Source organism: Stegostoma tigrinum, chromosome 9, assembly GCF_030684315.1.
Source record: "Stegostoma tigrinum isolate sSteTig4 chromosome 9, sSteTig4.hap1, whole genome shotgun sequence".
Lineage (NCBI taxonomy): Eukaryota > Metazoa > Chordata > Chondrichthyes > Orectolobiformes > Stegostomatidae > Stegostoma > Stegostoma tigrinum.
The window spans coordinates 50,430,609-50,450,725 of NC_081362.1; the positions used below are offsets into that span (position 1 = coordinate 50,430,609).

General features: G+C 43.0%; 1 protein-coding gene across 43 annotated transcripts in view; it reads left to right on the forward strand.

Moving 5' to 3' along the window:
- The window catches only part of nrxn1a (neurexin 1a), a 1,700,803-nt gene that overhangs the window by 193,280 nt on the left and 1,487,406 nt on the right, over positions 1 to 20,117 (forward strand). The gene's annotated exons all lie outside the window — the stretch shown is intronic.

Below are 20,117 nucleotides of genomic sequence, written 5' to 3' on the forward strand. Positions count from 1 at the left end.
ATGTCAGTCCAGACAGTAAGAAAACATTGTTTACAGATAAATATGTGCAAAGTGCTTTTCCATCGTTTGAAAACCAAAATAATCTTTTTCTGGTCGAGCATATTTTATGCCAACTCTGATTTTTTTGCCTCCTTATAACCGGATCTACAACTAAAGCTCATTCTGCCTGGATAGTTTTTTGCCTGCCATATAATAAATTGAATGGAAGATTAAGTGAAACAAATTAGATCTGGTAAAAATTCCAATGAGGTGGTTTATTCATTGCCATGATAGCAAAATCTTGTGAAAATGCAACACAGACCTGAAGGAAAACTAAAGCAACATTTGTTCTCAGTATCAACTCCACTAACATTCAGGTAATAGAGGGATATTTTTCTCAGGATTTCACCAGCTCCCTTAAACCTCTGCCAGTGTCTAATGGTGAAGGAAGTGAAGGTCCAAGGATTCATGAGAAATAATCATTCTACCTAATCTATTTAAGACATAATGTAAATGACTCTTTTAAACACTTGTCAATTGTACCACCATCATCATGAAAGATAAAGATCACATTGCATTTGTTTATTTAGTACCTGCATTATCTTCCAATGGATCAAAATGGCAAAGATGATTAAAAGATCAGAAGTGAAATGTAAAAATATTGGTGACAAATACGTTATTATAAAGTAATCTGTTCATGCCTTATGAAACAACATTGAACCAAACATACATTTGCATTAGAATGGCTAACTGTACAAAATTACTTGGAATATTTGTTTTTGTACTATCTAATATTAACATGATTCTCCTTCCAGATATAACATAGCACCACAGTTAACAATTTGTATTTAAACAGTTTTTAGCCTAATGACATTTGGTATAATATTAATTTGACATGAGGAAATAAAACATTCCAAGGGACGTCACAGGAGTATAATACAACAACAGTTGACAATGAGCCAAATTATGTGAAAAAAGGGCAGGTGGCATATACTTAGTCAAATAAGTTAAGTCTTGAGAAATATCTAGAGGAGAGAAGATATGTAGAGAGACAGGCTTAGGGATGGATTCAAGAGCTTATTTTCTAGCCAGCTGAAGACATGATCAACAATGCTTGAACAATTAAAATTAGGGCAGCTGAAGAGGCCAGAATTAGGCTAGTGGAGACAAATTGAAGGAGCTTGTAACATTAGAAGAGGTAACAGAGATACCGGGGTGGGGGGAGGTCAAGATGACAGAGGGCAAGATCGTGGCCCATTGAGACAGATCAGACATTTAAAAATTAAGGCATTGTTTCAATCTGAGCTCGTGTAAATCAGCAAGTACAGGGGTAATTGCTGAATGAAACTTGATGTGATTAAGGACATCGACAGCAGAGCTTTGACTGGGCTCAGTTTCATGTAGAGAAGGATTTGGTAATGCTGACAGGAGTGCATTTGAACAGTCAAGTCCAGAGGTAACCCACGCATAGATGAGAGTTTTGTCAGCAGATGAGCTAAGGTGGTGCAGGGTCAAGTGCTGTAACAGAAATGGTAATCAGTGGTCTTACTGATGGAATGGAGATGCCATCAGAAACTCATCTTGCTGTCAAATATAATACTGTGGTTGCAATCAGTTTGGCTAAATCTTCAACAGTTTCCAAGGAGACCAATGGAGCAAAATTTGCTGATGGGACTGAAGATAACATTCTCACCATTCCCAGTGTTTAAGTCAAGGAAATTTCTGTCCATCTCAGTCTAAATAGTGAAAAAGCACTTTGATGATCTCGTGACAGGTGAGGAGTCAAAAGAGATGATATTAAAGTAAGTATGAAACTGAGTGCTGTCAGCATGCAAACACTGTTATAATGACTTGAATCTTCTTCGGCCCTCAACAACGTGGGTTATATTGAGAAAACTGGGAGATTAGTGTGAGATGCTGATACAGACATTTCTTGACATCAAGACTGAAAAGTCTTGTTTCCTAATCTAGTCCCAAGCGCTGAGATTAAATTCTTCCTAGCCTATGACTGAAAGACAATAAACGAGTGTTGTTTTTCATTATCATCTTCATTGCAATCTAATCTCACTTCATGGATTTGCAGGCTGTCATTCTCTGATTCACCATAAGTATTTGGGAGAATTCCTGATATGAAATTCAAAATGGGCACCTGGTGATTCCACCTCTTTATTGGCTCCTGCAGACTTCCACCTTGGGTACCCAACACCAGAATCACCCACAACTCACCTCTGCATATACTGGCATCCAACACGTACCAGCCTTTCTACATCATCGTGCCACAATCTATTCACAATATACATCTCCATTTAAATGATGTATATTGGATTGCGCAGACACCTCTCGCCAGAATGTTGCTGTAAGCGCACTTTGTGCGTATGGTTAGGGAACTAGCTCATGGACTGTACCAGGCTGCATCGCAGGGCTGCTTGCTCACTGTCTTAGCGTTCAATCACTTCATCCCTACCTGGATGCTTGTATTGCCTTGTAATTCCTTTTAGTGCTTTGCCGTCTCAGCCACACCTTAAAGAAACACTGTATGTCTACCTTGTTTTTAATTTCATATGCATACAAAATGATTGCCACAGTCCTATGTCAAGCTCACAGCTGCACCAGGTCCAGCCATGTATGTGTCAAATGCACTGCATCAACTAAATGCCGGTATCTCAAAGCATATGGGGAGTAGCCCTCAGTCAAATCAAGGCAGTTATCTTTTAGGCAGACATTCCCAGTAAACAGCAAGTGTAGGACAACCTCTGATATTAGTCCATGGGCTTGAGCACTGTTAGTCAGAGCAGACAGTCCCCCTACAACTGACTGGGCTATGGTCATCCCTGTAGGTTCACTACAACTATTCTAGCGAATCATGTGAAGACAGTGAGAAAGAGATCAGTGGACAGAAATTAGTCAGGGATCCGGTCACTCATCATTTGAGTCTGTCTGGCTAAATTGCTGAAGCAATTGGTCGTGGTCAGTTCTGGATGTTCGTCCACAAAATATCAATTGGGAGTTGTCAGGCCCACTGCTGTGGAAGGAAGGCTGGAGGACTTACCTGTGGGCAACAGTTTCAGAATGCTGCAATGCAGAAGATTACAATAATGAACGAGAGAAGGTAACCCAATACAGTGGGGAAGGTGGGTGAGACAATACAGCATAGGAGGAAAGGGGTCGTCTCCGAAGTAAATTGGGCAGATGAAGATTTGGGTGGAAGTTTGGATTGGAACATGGGGTTGATGCAGAGGGCTATCAGGAAGGGCATGTTCATGTTTGGCGCTCTTCAAAATGGAGAGATGGAGCCTGGGACTCACTGTTCACGGAGTGGCTGCTGTTGCCTACCATCGTGCTGCAACTAACTTGCACAGCAGCAATGAAAATGGCTGCGGCAACACCAAGTGTGGACGAGGAGAAGTGCTTTGCTCTGTGAGTGAGGGGGCCTTTAATTTTGAGCATTGTGAGGCCGCCTCAAATGCAAACAGCATAATACACATATGCACTGGCTGAACCAGAAACACACCAGTGACTCATTCTTGCTTTGTGAACATTAGGCATGAGCACTTTGTGTGCAATCCAGTTTCTTGCCCTAGGGATATCCTGATGATAACTGGCAAAATACCAAGTGAATTCCACTAATTCCAGTTACGCAGTGGGTATGTTTGTCTACCTGGATAGATGCCCAAAGCAGCAATCACTTGTGATTTACCCCTTGCTAGTACATCGTGCAAGAGCTGCTCACTTCACACCTTGGACCATGGAACATTGAGTAGCTTTAAGGATGTGCGGGCTCTAAATCCTCATTGTTGTAGTTGTGGCTAGACAGAGACTGATGATGGAAAGTGAACATTAATCTACAAACTATGGATCTTATTTTCAAGGGCATCTCAATGGTGCCATCTCTGCGCCCTCCCCTTGTATTCCAGTGCCTTTCTGGATTCTGCAGTTGGACCGGAGGAAACCTGTCGTAAACAGGAGCCCATTGGCGTTGGAAGTCAGACACTCCCAGAGATGTTTTTGCCTGGATGGTCCAGTCATGCAGAGTGTGTCCTCCAAATAACCAGGTGCTTCCTCTTCATCTTGAATTCCCACAAAACTGACAATGGAACATAGGGTGAAGGTGGAATACTAAGCCAGCTCTAGAGTGACCTCATTGGAGACTTCAGCAGAGCCTGTGTATGGTTGTTGCGCCATCTGAGTGCCAAATGCTATCACTCTCCTTGAGAGGAAGTATCACCTGGAATGTGCTTAGCATTCTTTGTTCCACAGTCATCTTGCCATTGGCATTGAGCACCAGTGTGGTTAGTGTGATGGAATGCAGGCCTGTGTACTTGTCCAGCAGACTCTGAGATCGCTGGACTTGACTCTCCCTGGCAGCTGCTATCATGTTCCTGGAGGCAGCTAGATGTTTGCATGCCTGACACAGCAATCCTGTTACTAATTTCCTGTAATCTACGTGTTACATTTCCAATATCCCTGACAAACCTGCCTGCTGCTCCTTCTCTGTTTGTCCATTTCTGTGAAGCCTAATTGACAGTACCATGGTGTCCTCTGCTACTTGGGGTTGAGGAGGTGCCTGATCTCCAGTAGTTGTCTAAGTGCTGGCGACCTGAGGCATTTCTTCCAAGGCCGGCTGTGGAGACTCTGTAGAGAAATGTTTGCCAGTGCTCCTGACTCTGATCTATCTAAGGAATCCACCCTGTTGTCAGCATCTGAGCTGGTGAGGAATGTGGGAGATAGCCTTGTCTGTTCTTACTCTGAGGCTTCATGCTCTCTTCCTCAGAGGTAGAGCAGGGAATGGCTTGTAAGGTGACCTGCTTGACTGTGACCAACGTGGATCTTATCCTTCGGAGGCAAAAGAGTAAAGAAATGCCTACACCAAGGGGCTGTAAGTTGTGGCATGCTAACAATAAATTTATTGTTAATTAATTGGAGAGTTGATTGCCATCTGTAAGGAGTAAAATCCACTCCTCATTGAAAGTGAAGAGATTAATATCCAACAGCCTCCTACATGACCTGGCTGTTTTCTCCTCCATATAAAGAAGAGGAGGGATTAAGGCAAAAGGGGCTGGCTCATCTGGTGAGGGCAAGGAAAACATGGTGAAGGGTTCTGATTGGGGGATTAGTTAGCTCAAAAGGTGTGCAGCGTTAGTAATATAAAATTTTGGTACAGATGAAAGTGATAAAGGAAGATATTACATGAAAAAAAGAGAATTGTGGGGCATGAGTCTTGGTGGGAGTTACATGCAGTTACAAGTGATGCTATATAAAGCAGAGTTATCATGGCAGAGTGGAGAAGGTCATTATCCTCTTTTCCGCATTGCTGGGTGTTTCTTTACACTGTGGAGACACAGCGACCCAAATTGTGACTTAGGACTAAGCTGGAAGAATCTGGTAACTTGTCCTCCTCTCCCAGCCCTGAGTGAAGATGACGTTCCTTCTCTGTGCTGCCCCATCCACCAGGACCTTCATATTTGCGTCTGAATCACTTCCCCCTTGTCTGAATGTTTGAGGCAGATGCCTCTGACCATGTAGGGCAGCTCTGAACTGCCACCGCTTTACCTGGTGCACAATGGCCTCTCAATTGTGGCATCAGTGCCAGGATTGCGAGCATATCTTGGGATACCCTGGCATTGGTGAGCACTTCATCTTTGCCGAATCGAAGAATCAGGCTAGCACCAGGCAAGCGGCTGCCAGAACGGTGTGGTATCTGGTTAATGATGCAAGTTTGGTAAGCCAGAAAACAGGCTCGGCCTTGCAGAGGGAAACCTTCCATGAAAGTCGACGAAAATTATACTTAGCCAAGATATGGGAGGATTCAGCCTTCTGTTTGGATGATGACATGAGGACATGTAAATGAAAAATAAGGAAGCAAGGACAAAACCTTGAGGGTCATCAAAAGAGCAGGAAGTGATGTTGATTGTGGCTGGTATACTGGTAGTGATTAGATAGTCAAGAATAAAACCATACTTGGGTAATTCCACACAGCTAGACAGTGGTGGAAGAGAATGTAATGGTCAGTCATACTGAAGACTTTCTCACAGTCAGAGGATGTCATTTGTAACTTGGATGACAGTCATTTTAGTACCGTGACAGGAACAGAAACCTTATCTTAGGGATTCAAACATGGAGCTCTGGGAAAATGGGCATAAAATTCATAGAAAATAACATATTCAAGATTTTGGGAGAGGAAAAGGAGGTTGGGAATGGGGTAATAGTTTGGAAGAGCGGTGTGACTAAGGGTGTTTTGGGGAGATGTTTGATAATAGCATCAAGAGGGAGGGACAGTTTCTGAAGAGAATGAGAGAAACACAAACAGTATCAAATTTCAAGATAACGAAGTGTGGAGCTGGATGGACACAACAGGCCAAGCAGCATCTTAGGAGCACAAAAGTTGACGTTTCGGGCCTAGACCCTTATCTATGAAGGGTCTAGGCCTGAAACATCAGTTTTTGTGCTCCTAAAATGCTGCTTGGCCTGCAGTGTTCATCCAGCCCCACACTTCATTATCTTGGATTCTCCAGCATCTGCAGTTCCCATTATCTCAGTATCAGATTTCAGCTTTGTCTGCTGCTATCACCACCATTCTTCAGAACATTCCCTCCTTACCCTGTAGTTTGTCAGAACACTGAGAAAAAAAACTGACAAACATATTCAACAAGGACATGAGACAAAAGATTTAACCCCTTCAATTCAACTCCTCGTCCAGAAATAGGCTGGATTTTCATCTTCAGGGTGGATAGCTTGCTTTAGGAAAATACCCACTTTGTTCACCAGCTTCAGGAGAAGAGTAGAGATATGGGGTGGGGTGGTGTGTTGCTACAGTCAGGCTAGCAAAATTCAGAAAGGCTTCAGAGAAACTCAAAGTGGCTGTAGGGGTGGAGGTGACTGTTCAAAAGACACACATTGATGCTGCAGGACTCAGTCCAAGTTATATTGAAAATACAAAACATTCTAGCCTTCACCAGTCACACCGTTGCTTACCAGAGCCCTTGTGTGACCCACGCCATACTTTTAACCGTAACCACTATCTCTGACACCTCATGCTGTCCATGTCAAGCTATGGAAAGTCCATTACTATTTATCCACTGCACAGTACCAGTGAAAACTATAGTGACAATAGGATGTGTTAAAAAGGAGCTTTAAAAATCATAACTTTCCATATCCTTAAAGCAAAACTCCTTGCTACACAGACCAATAATAATCAGTCAACCAGACCCTTTAAAATATTAATAGCAGAAACAGTGTGCAGTTGAAATCATTTTAATGTAAATAAACATGGTGCAATGGATGGCAAAGAAGAGAGCCTGAGCTGTCCATCAAACAGTATTTTCCCAGAGGCTCACCCTGTTCAAAACTCTGAATGTTTGAGCTCTAAGCCAAATCTGGTTGGCATTTTCACCCCTGCTAGGAGTCTTTCTACTCCATGAAAATCTAGTCCCATGTAATCAGTCGAAACTCATATTTATACATTTAAGTTATTGATGTCTAAATTTGACTCAGCAAGCCTTTTCACATTAATCAGGTTGGATTATATTATCTTGCACACTCCCATCCTCCCAAACACAGGCAGGTGGGATTGGTTTAGTTTGACAACATAGTCGGCAAGGACTGGATGGACCAAAGGGTCTGTTTCCATGTTGTGTGACCTTATGACTATGACTATAGCTGTCACTAACATTGGTAGATGTCTATGTATATAAAAAAAGTTAAGGAGTACAGGGATAACACGAGAAAATGGTGTTGAATGAGGAGATCAGTAGAATTTAATTGAATGGTTGAGTGGACTTAATGGGATGAACAACCTACTCCTAGTCCTTTTCCTTACGTTTCTGTGACTTTTTTTTTGAACTGGGCTGATGATCAATTTGTCCTCCCTAACTTTGCAGGATGATGTTAACCTTCTAAATTGATAGCACTTTTTAGGCTAATTCATGTATACTTCTAATAATTCCAAAGACCACCACCAACCCCATCAAAGCATACCTGACTCACTACTAATTCCACTCCCAGCTGCCTCTTCCAAGGGCACTTAATCTACCTAAGGAGACCTGAGTGCATTTCCCCACAGCTTGTGCCTGGATGATATCTCAGTTCCTTGAAGAAATGCACTTGTTATACAAAACAACCTACTGAAGCACATTTGCCGGGACCTGGTCGGCTGTTCATGTTTCAGGATTCAGTCAGTGGTGGTCCCAAAAAAGGATTTAAGTGAAGACAGCGTATCATTTCAATCCAGGTATGTTTTCATGAGGGAAGACCAGAGTTAGACACAGAATGCCTGAACCAGGGATTCTAATGACTGCTTCAGAACCAAACAGAGATAACAGAATAGTTCACTTGTCCATTCAAGCTAGTGTTCAATTAATCTCAATTCAACTGTATTTGTACAATTGTCATTGTGGCTACAAGTTCATAATAGAGATCTCCAGTTTTTGGGTGACTGCAGAAGAACTTAATTTTCTGTGAAAAGTTTTTTACCAGGTCTGGTGGGAGACTAATTTTAAAAAAAACTTTAATTTTTTGAGCAGCCCAACAATCAAACGTAGTGTTTAAATTCAAAAATTAAAATACTGTCAAACTCAATACCATCAGACACAATTTTTTTAACTCTAATAGATACAGGTCTGTTGGTTTTGATGGCAATGGTCTATTCCAGTCCAAAGTCTCTCCTTTGCAATATTCGAGTTACACAGCAGAACCTTTGGTCCTCGTACATTGTGCTCAATGGCATTCTACAGAAATTGTGGCAGCTTAAGTATGACTTGTAAGCTTATGCCAGAATTATTGCAATGGCACTGCAACATTCTGGATCAATTCACAGAATACCGGCAACACTTTGCATCTCCTGCTGATGGAGACCTCTGACAAAAAAAAATTGTTGTCCGTAGGCTTGTATCTTAATAAGTTGAATTTTTAAAACAGTGTTTGCTTTCTGAAGCAAAGATACTTTGGGGCAGATACTAAGCTGTTAAAATAAAAAGACTTGTGAGTAACCATCACATACAATTTTGTAAAGCATTTCAATACAATTCCGAACTCAACTTGCTTCATGGAATGCATTTAATGGCTGCGACAAACTACAATGAAAGCTAGGATAATAAAGTGTGAAGCTGGATGAACATAGCAGGCCAAGCAGCATCTCAGGAGCACAAAAGCTGACGTTTCGGGCCTAGACCCTTCATCAGAGAGAGGGATGGGTTGAGGGTTCTGGAATAAATAGGGAGAGAGGGGGAGGCGGACCGAAGATGGAGAGAAAAGTAGATAGGTGGAGAGAAGAGTATAGGTGGGGAGGTAGGGAGGGGATAGGTCAGTCCAGGGAAGACGGACAGGTCAAGGAGGTGGGATGAGGTTAGTAGGTAAGAAATGGAGGTGCGGCTTGGGGTGGGAGGAAGGGATAGGTGAGAGGAAGAACAGGTTAGGGAGGCAGAGACAGGCTGGGCTGGTTTTGGGATGCAGTGGGTGGAGGGTAAGAGCTGGGCTGGTTGTGTGATGCAGTGGGGGGAGGGGACGAACTGGGCTGGTTTTGGGATGCGGTGGGGGAAGGGGAGATTTTGAAGCTTGTGAAGTCCACATTGATACCATTGGGCTGCAGGGTTCCCAAGCGGAATATGAGTTGCTGTTCCTGCAACCTTCGGGTGGCATCATTGTGGCACTGCAGGAGGCCCATGATGGACATGTCATCTAAAGAATGGGAGGGGGAGTCGAAATGGTTCGCGACTGGGAGGTGCAGTTGTTTATTGCGAACCGAGTGGAGGTGTTCTGCAAAGCGGTCCCCAAGCCTCCGCTTGGTTTCCCCAATGTAGAGGAAGCCACACCGGCTACAATGGTTACAGTATACCACATTGGCAGATGTGCAGGTGAACCTCTGCTTAATATGGAAAGTCATCTTGGGGCCTGGGATAGGGGTGAGGGAGGAGGTGTGGGGGCAAGTGTAGCACTTCCTGCGGTTGCAGGGGAAGGTGCCGGGTGTGGTGGGATTGGAGGGCAGTGTGGAGCGAACAAGGAAGTCATCGAGAGACACACAAGGGTGGGGATGGAAAAATGTCTTGGGTGGTGGGGTCGGATTGTAGATGGCGGAAGTGTCGGAGGATGATGTGTTGTATCTGGAGGTTGGTGGAGTGGTGTGTGAGAACGAGGGGGATCCTCTTTGGGTGGTTGTGGCACGGGCAGGGTGTGAGGGAAGTGTTGCGGGAAATGCAGGAGACGCGGTCAAGGGCGTTCTCGACCACTGTGGGGGGAAAGTTGCGGTCCTTGAAGAACTTGGACATCTGGGATGTGCGGAAGTGGAATGCCTCATCGTTGGAGCAGATGCGGCGGAGGCGGAGGAATTGGGAATAGGGGATGGAATTTTTGCAGGAGGGTAGGTGGGAGGAGGTGTATTCTAGGTAGCTGTGGGAGTCGGCGGGCTTGAAATGGACATCAGTTGCAAGCTGGTTGCCTGAGATGGAGACTGAGAGGTCCAGGAAGGTGAGGGATGTGTTGGAGTGGCAGAGGTAGAAGTCACATGACTATGACAAGTCAGCTAGTACACCGTTTACAAATTTATTTCTCCAAACATCCCCCTTTTCATTAAGCAAAAAAAGATAACTGCATGTACTCACATTTCCTGCAATAAGTTACCAAAGTTACTGGAAATCCACAGACAAAAACAAAAGTGATTAACAAAACTTTGTTTTAATAAGTTGGTCCCACTTTTGACAATTCATAATCTTTAAACTGGGCAGACCTACTCATGGTACACAAGCAGTTTTTTGTGGCTGTTCTGTCTGGCATCTGTGTACTCCTAGTGTGATGTTCCTTCTCTGGAAAGTGTCATTCACATGGTTAGTGTCGTTTGTGATTCAGTTCCATGCATGAGGAATGGTGGACTTCTGAGACAGGTAGTTTTTTTGCACTTTGTGTCAATGGAATGATTGCATCTTCCAGATCAGCAGTCTTCAGTGAAGGAACAGGTTCTGTAATTGTCATAATTTGTAATTATGTCTGGTCATTTGCGTCCAGCACATATGATTGAGATTGTAACTGCTTGAAAGAGGTCGTAAGTTGACAAGTTGACTAACTCTTAATGAGCATTGAACATTTGCACACTGATGAGCTCTCCAGTGCTCAGCTCTGATAATGATTTGGCAATTTAACCAAAGCCTCTAGTCCACTCTAGCTTACTCTGCACTTATTCATTTGCAATATACATGTCTCATGAATATCCATGGAAAATCACTGCCAGTAGATACAGTCACAGTGCATCATCGAACAAGAATTAGTATCCACCAGACTCACACAGGTTACCACAATGTCAGTTCTTAGGTACTATGACATCAATGATGAAGTTACCCTGCAGTGTGATGCCTGTGAGATGCAACTTGGAGCAACTCTAATGCAGCAAGGGCAACCAGTTGTACTTGTGACCAAGGCATTAAAGTAAATTGTACAATGCAAAACTCAGATTTAGAAAGTGTGCCTGGTTGTTTCACCTTGATATTCTCGCTCAAACTTGTGACCCCCTTCTGGCTTCAATAATTTATTTTCTAATTGGAGGAGTAGTTTAGAGAGGATTACTTTCCATAACTTCAGTAGGTTTATAATCCCCACTCAAGTATTGCCACGTACAGGCCTGTACTGAATTTGCTGAATTTCTTTATGATCCCTTTGATGACTTTCACGAGAACAGTGGCCTTTCCATTTGATTGTGGTAGTGTATGGTGTTGACATGTTCAATCATTTGTGAAGTACCTGAATTCTTCACTTCTGAATTGAGGATCAATGTCACTCATCTCAATATCAGGAATGCTGTAATGTCTAAGTTAAGTTTTCAGACATTTTACAAACTTACTGACATCATCGGGTTTAACTCCCAGTTGGCAAACGCTAACAGCATAATGAGCAAGACTGAAAGATCTACTCTTACGCTTCAACCCTGGTCTATTTGGGAAGTCATGCAGTATCAAAGGTTCTTCAGCTTGCTTACCTCACTATTCATTCCAGCACTGTAGTAGCTTTATTAGGCTGAACTCAGTTCCTTGGTTGTTTGCATGGATGTGCTTCAAGATTTCTTTTCCAATTTCCTTAGGGATAACGGCTGTTATATTTGTTCAAAATGACTTCTTGGGCTGTAATTTCATTACTACATGCTCCACACTCTTTTGTAGCATCCTTGATGCTCTCGGGTCATCATTTTATAATTACTACATGGGACAATGCATCAATTTGCCTGGTTTGCTTGATTTAACTGTGATTAGATTAGATTCCCTACAGTGTGGAAACAGGCCCTTCGGCCCAACAAGTCCACACCGCCTCTTGAAGCATCCCACCCAGACCCATTCCCCCATAACCCACACACCCTTGAACACTACGGGCAATTTAACATGGCCAATCCACCTAACCTGCACATCTTTGGACTGTGGGAGGAAACCAGAGCACCCGTAGAAAACCCACGCAGACATGGGGAGAATGAGCAAACTCCACACAGACAGTCGCCCGAGGCGGGAATCGAACCCAGGCCACTGGTGCTGTGAGGTTGCAGTGCTAACCACTGAGCCACCATGCCGCCCCAAATGATTCTTGGCTTTCAGATTCATTGTCACTGCTAGTCTGATGACTTCAAACTCTTCCCTCTCATTAAAGATTTAACACACTGTCTCAGCATTCTCGGCATGGGTTATAGAGAATGCTACTCTCATCAGTATGTTGGGAGCGTAGATCTATCTCCCTTGCTTGTATGTTATATCCAGAGATAATAACTTGGTAAATGAAGTAACTTTTCTTTTGAAAATGGTTTGGAGCCAAAAGCAACAGTTTGAGGAAGGTGCTTTGAAGAAGGATTTATGGTCAGACTCCTCTGTCATTTTGTCTTTCCCAAACATGTGTTGATTAAAATTTTCACAAAGACAATAACCAGGCACACATTCTAAATCTGAGTTTTGCATTGTCCAATTTACTTTAATGCCTTGGTTATAAGTGCAACTAGTTGCCCTTGCTGCATTAGAGTTGCTCCAAGACGCACCTCACAGGTGTCACACTGTAGGGTAACGTCATCATTGATGTCATAGGACCTAAGAACTGATATTGTGGTAACCTGTGTGAGTCTGGTGGAAACTAATTCTTGTTCAATGATGCATTGTGACTGCATCTAATAGCAGTGATTTTCCATGGATATTCATGAGGCATGTATATTTCAAATGAATGAGTGCAGAGCCGGCTAGAGTGGACTTGAGAAGGGGGTGAACAGCAAAAGTTGTCGAGGAACAATGGCAAATGTTTAAGAAAATAGTTCACCGCTCAGAGCAAAAGCATATTCCAGTGAGGAAGAAGGAATCTAGGAAGGGGATAAGCCAATCATATAATAGTAATGGGGAATGAGAAAATTACTGAGGAGTTGAATAAACACTTTGTATCAGTCTTAACAGTAGAAGGCATGAACAGCATCAAATAATCAAGGGACAAAAGGAGGGAAGGACATAAATACAACAACGACCACTAGAGAAAAAAAAAATTACAAGGCAGTCTAATGGGGCTGAAGGGTGAAACATCCTCTTGATCTGATGGGTTACATTCTAGGATATTAAAGAAAGAAGCTACAGAGGGATAGTGGATGCGCTGAGTGGAGGTGATGGTGATTGAAATTATTGCAAGACTATTAATGCATAAACTCGGCTTATGTTGTGGAGAACTAGGTTTCTAGCCTACTATGGCAGATGGTGGAATTTTAATTCAATAAAAATATCTGGACTATCTACCATGAAACTATTGTTGATGATCATAAAAATCCATCGAGTTCACAAATATTCTTCAGGGAAAGCATTCCATGATCATCATCTGGTCTAGCTTACATGTGACTCCAGACCCACAGCAAAGTGGTTAACTCTCAACTGTCCTCTAAAATGGCCTAGAAAGTTACTTAGTTGAAACAATTGCTGCAAAGACTCAATGAAGAAATGAAGCTTGTTGGACTGCCTGGCATCAAGCTAGGCGCAGCCATGACAACAACAACCCTGTAAACTCTGTAAGGTCCTTCTTACTAACATTAGGAGCGCTGGCTCACAGCCTGACATTGTCTGTAAAGTAAGGCCCCGTGAATATGACAGTGTCCCAGACACCACCATCACCATCCCTGGATATTAGTTCATTACCAATGGCAGTACAGACTCAACAGAGGTGGTGGCACAATTGGATACAGTCAGGAGCAAGTTGCACTGGTAATCCTCGGCATTGACTGGACTTCATGAAGTCTCATGGAATCAGGGTCAGGAAAGGTTAAGGAAAGCTCCTGATAACCATGTACCATCCTCCCTTAGCTGATGAATCAGTCTTCTTCCATATTCAACACTACTTGGGGGAAGCACTGAGGGTAGCAAGGGAGGAAAGTGTTCTCAGGGTGGAGGATTCCAGTGTCCATCACCAAGAGTGGCTTGGTAGCAGCAATACTGATCAAGCTCTTTGGATTCTCAAGGGCATAGCTGCGAGACTGGGTTTGCAGCAGGTAGTGAGGGAATCAACAAGAAGGAAAAACATATTTAACATCATCTTCCCCAGTCTACTAGCTGCAAATGCATCCATTTATGACAGTATTGGCAAGAGTTGCTGCTGCACAGTCCAGTGGAGACAAAGTCCCACCTTCACATTGAGAATGATCTATGTTGTGTTGTGTGGCATTATCACTGTGCTAAATGTGACAGACTTCGACTGGATCTGGCAACTCAAGACTGGGTATCCATGAAGCGCTGTGGGCCATCAACAGCAGCAGAATTGTACTCTAGCATAATTGATAACATCGTGGCCCCATTCAACCATTACCAACAAGCCAGGGGATCAGCCTTGGTTCAATGGAGAGCGCAGGAGGACATGTCAGGAGCAGTATGAGGATTACCTAAAAATGATGTGTCAACCTGGTGTAGCTACCAAACAGGACCACTTCAATGTCAAGCAGCATAAGTGGCAAGTGATAGGGGGAGCTAAGCAAACCTATAAACAACAGAACAGACCCAAGAGCTGTAGCCTAGCCACATCCAGTTATGAACGGTAGTGGAAAATTAAATAACACAATGGAAGAGGAAGATGCTCTGCAAATATCCCCATCCTCAAAGATGGAACAGCCCAGCAAATCAGTGCAAAATATAAGGCAGAAGCATTCACAGCAATCTTCAGATAGAAGTGCTGAATGGATGGTTTTTCAGCTACCTCTGGTGGACCCAACATCACAGTTGCCAGTCTTCAGCCAATTCGACTCATTCCACATGATAGTAAGAATACTGGATGCTGGATACTACAAAGGCAATTGGACCCAACAACAATCTGGTAGTACTACAGAATACTTGAGCTCCAGAACTCGCAGCGCTCTGAACCAAGCTGTTCCAGTACAGCTACAGCACTGATACTTACTTGACTATGTAACAAATTTCCCAACTATGTCTTGTACACAAAAAGCAAGACAATCCAACCTGGCCAGTTACTGCCCAATCAGTCTACTCTTGGTCATCAGTAAAGCGATGGAAGGTGTCAGCAACAGTTTTATCAAGCAGCACCTGCTGAGCAATTACCTGCTCAGTGACTCCCAGTTTGGGTTCCACCAGGGCCACTCAGCTCCTGACCTCATTACAGCTTTGGTTCAAACATGGACAAAAGAGCTGAATTCTAGAAGTGAGGTGAGAATGACAGCCCTTGATATCAAGGCTGCATCAAGGAACCCTAGCAAAACTAGAATCAATCGGTATTGGGGACAGACTTTCCAGTGGTTGGAGTCATACCTGACACATAGGAAAATGGTTGTGGTTATCGGGGGTTAATCCTTTCAGTTCCAGGACATCTCTACAGGAACTCCTCAGGGTAGTGCCTCATGCCCAACCTTCTCAGCTGCTTCCTCAATGACCTTTCCTCTAATATAAGGTCAGAGGTGTGGATGTTCGCCAATGACTGCACAATGTTTAGCCACATTTGTGACTCCTCAGACATTCAAGCAGCCAGTGTTCAAATGCAACAAAATCTGAACAATATCCAAGCTTGGGCTGACAAGTGGCAAATAACATTCACACCACACAAATGACAGGCAATGACCATCACCAATAAGAGAGAATCTAACTACAGCCTCTTGACATTCAATGATATTACCAAGACCAAATACCACACTGTCAATATACTGGGGGTTACGGTTGACCAGAAACTCAACTGGACTCACCACATAACTACTGTCACTACAAAAACAGGTCAAGAGCTAGGAATATGTCATGAGAAACTCACCTCCTGACCCTCCAAAACTTGTCCACCATCTAAAGTGCTGAAATCAGGAGTGTGATGGAATATTCCCCACTTGCCTGGATGGGTGCAGTTCCAACAACACTCAGGAAGCTTGACACCATCTAAGACAAAGCAGCCTGCTTGATTGGTATCACATCAATTAGCATCCACAACACTCAGTAGCAGCAGTGTGTACTATCCACAATATCCACTGCAGATATTGACCAAAGATCCTGAGACAGTGCCTTCCAAACCCAGGACTACTTCTATCTAGAATAGGGCAGCAAATACATAAGAACACCACTGTCTGCAAGTTCCCCTCCAAGCCTCGCACCATCCTGACATGGAGGTATATCGCTGTTCCTTCGCTGTCACTGGGTCAAAATCCTGGAATTCTGTCCCTAATGGCATTGTGGGTCAACCTACAGCACATGGAGTGCAATGTTCCACAAGGCAGCTCACCTTCCAAAGGACAACTAGGGACCAGCAATAAATCTTGGCCAAGCAGCAATGTCCAGCTCCCAAAACAAGAGCCGGCAGTAATCTTCCAGGAATCCTTAGATTCTGGAAAAGTCCAGAAAACTGCCAATTTAACGCCCTTATTTAAAACAAGAAGTAGAGGAAAAAAGAAGGTTAAATAGCCCAGTTAATAAAATGTGAGGCTGGATGAACACAGCAGGCCAAGCAGCATCTCAGGAGCACAAAAGCTGACGTTTTGGGCCTAGACCCTTCATCAGAGAGGGGGATGGGGAGAGGGAACTGGAACAAACAGGGAGAGAGGGGGAGGCGGACCGAAGATGGTCCTCTTCGGTCCACCTCCCCCTCTCTCCCTGTTTGTTCCAGTTCCCTCTCCCCATCCCCCTCTCTGATGAAGGGTCTAGGCCCGAAACGTCAGCTTTTGTGCTCCTGAGATGCTGCTTGGCCTGCTGTGTTCATCCAGCCTCACATTTTATTATCTTACATAGCCCAGTTAGCATCTTTTATATTGTGAAAATGTTAGATTCCATTGGAAAGAATATAACAGCAGTGCACTTACAAAGACATAATGTGATCAAGCATGGTTTAATGAAGGGGAAATCATGTCTGACAATTTTACCAGAATTTTTTGAAGTGACAGCAATAAGGATAAATAAAAGAAAGTCAGTGGATCTAATACAAATACAAAGATGCAACAAATTAGGCTACTTAATAAAACAACAACCCATCATGTTGGCTGTAGTATATTAGCAAAGGTCAACTATTGGCTAACTGATAGACAGAGAGTTGAGAAAAGGGAGGCATTTACAAGACGCCAACCAGAAAATAGTAGATAACATAGTGTGGAGCTGGAGGAACCAGGCAATATCAGAGGAGCAGGAAAGCTGACTTTTTGGGTGGGGACCCTTCTTCAGTCTCTGACTCCAGCATCGGCAGTTCTTACTATCTCTGAGCCAGAAAATAGTGGTGTGTCATAGATATCAGTGCTAGAGCCACAATTACTTGCAATACATATGAAAAACTTAGATGAGGATATTGAATGCCAAATTTACAGATCCCACAAAAATAGAAGGAAAGGTAAGTAGTGAAGTTGATATAAAGAGTCACCAGAAGGATTTCGACAGTTTAAGTCAGTGGACAACAACTTGGCAGGTGAATATAATATTGGAAATGTGAGATTATGCACTTCTGCAGGAAGAACAGAAGAGTTGAATATTATTTTAATGGAGAAAGTCTGTGGAACGCGATGTAACAGAGGGATTTGTGACTCCCTGTCCGTGAAGTAAAGAAAGCTAGTATCCAACTTCATTGGGTAATCGAGAAGGCAAATAAAATACTGGCCTTAATTTCAAAGGGAATGAAATATAAAAGTTAGGGAGATTTTGCTAAACCTATCCCAGGCACTAGTCAGATCATAGTTGGAGCAGTGTGAACAATTTTTGGGTTCCTTATCTTTGGAAAAATATCCTGGAACTGGAGGCAGTTCAGAGAATGTTCATTTGTCTGATACTGGAACTGAGAATGCTGTTTTATGAGGGGATTAAATTGGGCCTGTCCTTGTTGAGTATAAATGAATTGAGAAACAATCTTCTTGAAATATAAAAGATTCCCAGAGAACTTGACATGATAGATGTGGTAAAGTTGTTTCCCCTTTTGAAGAGTCTGGGGTGAGAAGGCGTAATGTCAGAATAAGGTATTGCATATTTAAGACAGAGTTGAGGAGGAATTTTTTCTCCCAGAGGGCTGGAGATCTGTAGAATTCCTTACTGCAGAAGGCAGTTGAGGCTCAGTCATTAAGTACACTGAAGGCTAAGATGAAGGACTCAACGGTTATGAGGAAGAGTCAGGAAAGTGGTGTTGAAGAATATCAGATCAGGCATGGTCTCACTGAATGGCAGAGCACATCCGATGATGTGAATGGCCTACTTCTGCTCCTGTGTCTTATGATCTTATCGCCTTATGTTAGTGAATCCAGGAATCTTCATCTTCGTTCTAATTGCTTTCTGTTCTTTTTTCTGATCGCCCTCTTCTGTGTGATTCTTTGATGAGTGCATCCTCTGCTTTCACTTGCTTCTCACCAACTGCCTCACAGAGCTTTTTATTGATGACTCTCATCTACTTCAGAGATGATGTTTACCAGGAAAACATGATCCTAATGAACATTTTTGCCATCTTCTTGGGTCTTCACAGCTACCAATGGGTTTGTGGCCTGCAAAATGAAGGAAATGTTTTCTGACACATGTAAGGTCATCAATCCAATCTTTAGGTATGCTTTTTCTGAGATGGGTGCATGCTGCTTCATGCCGACTGTCTGGAACTGCATATCTTTATTCCTCCCACTGGATTGGACTCTCAGCTTTATTTGTGCCCTCGAGATGTGTATCGCTGTACCATATGCCCTCAATGTTATTGGTTCTCCATCTTTCACTACTTTGCACACGTCAAAAGCTCGAGGTTATGTAAACAGCAATGTAAGTGGCATTTACCATTTGCTTGATGCCCTCCTGCAATCATAAACCGCTTATCACTTTTGAAACATTCAAACAATTGAAATAAAAACAAAAATAAGCCTTCAAGCCTGGTCCGCCATAACATCTGACCATAGGTTATCATCCAACTCATTACCGTGTTGCTGCTTTCACCCTTCATTGCTTTAACTACATCTAACTACTTGTTAAAACATTCAATGTTTTGGCTTCAAGAACTTTCTGTGGTGGAGAATTTCACAGGCTCATCACTGTTTGAATGAAAAGAGATACCTGATGGTGCTAAATTGTTATATGGTGCAGAATGATTCACCAGAACATTAGGCGACACCTCTTCGGCAGCCATCGTTATTAGATATGCTTTGCTTCTTTCTAGCTGAAGGCTTGATACAAAGTGATTCAGCATCTTGCACTTAGAACAATGTTTTACCCACACTAAATCCTTTTTTCTGTCTAATGTTCTCTGTAATATTTACATTCAGTCCTCTATCCTTGATCTTTTTGCTGGTTGTTCCTCAAGTATTTTTTCCACTTATTTTTCAAAATGTTGTTCGTGTTTGTCTGAGAGTGCTTGTCAGCATGAAGCAAAGTATTGGTTGTTTCCCTCATTAATGCACTCCAGCTGATGGTTAACAATCTCAGAGATTCAATACATATCAGTTCTTTCCTTGAGAATATGGTTCCTCTCTCTCAGCTGTCATGCTGTCATGGTGAGATCTAGTCTGGCAACATGCCACATATTTTGACTTAGTGATCAATGTAACAAAACTAAACTGCAATTTATGTCACCAAGTGTTTACAGTAGTAAAGCAGGACATTCAGTTCAACAGATAATAAAATGTGAGGCTGGATGAACACAGCAGGCCAAGCAGCATCTCAGGAGCACAAAAGCTGACGTTTCGGGCCTAGACCCTTCCTCTCTGATGAAGGGTCTAGGCCCGAAACGTCAGCTTTTGT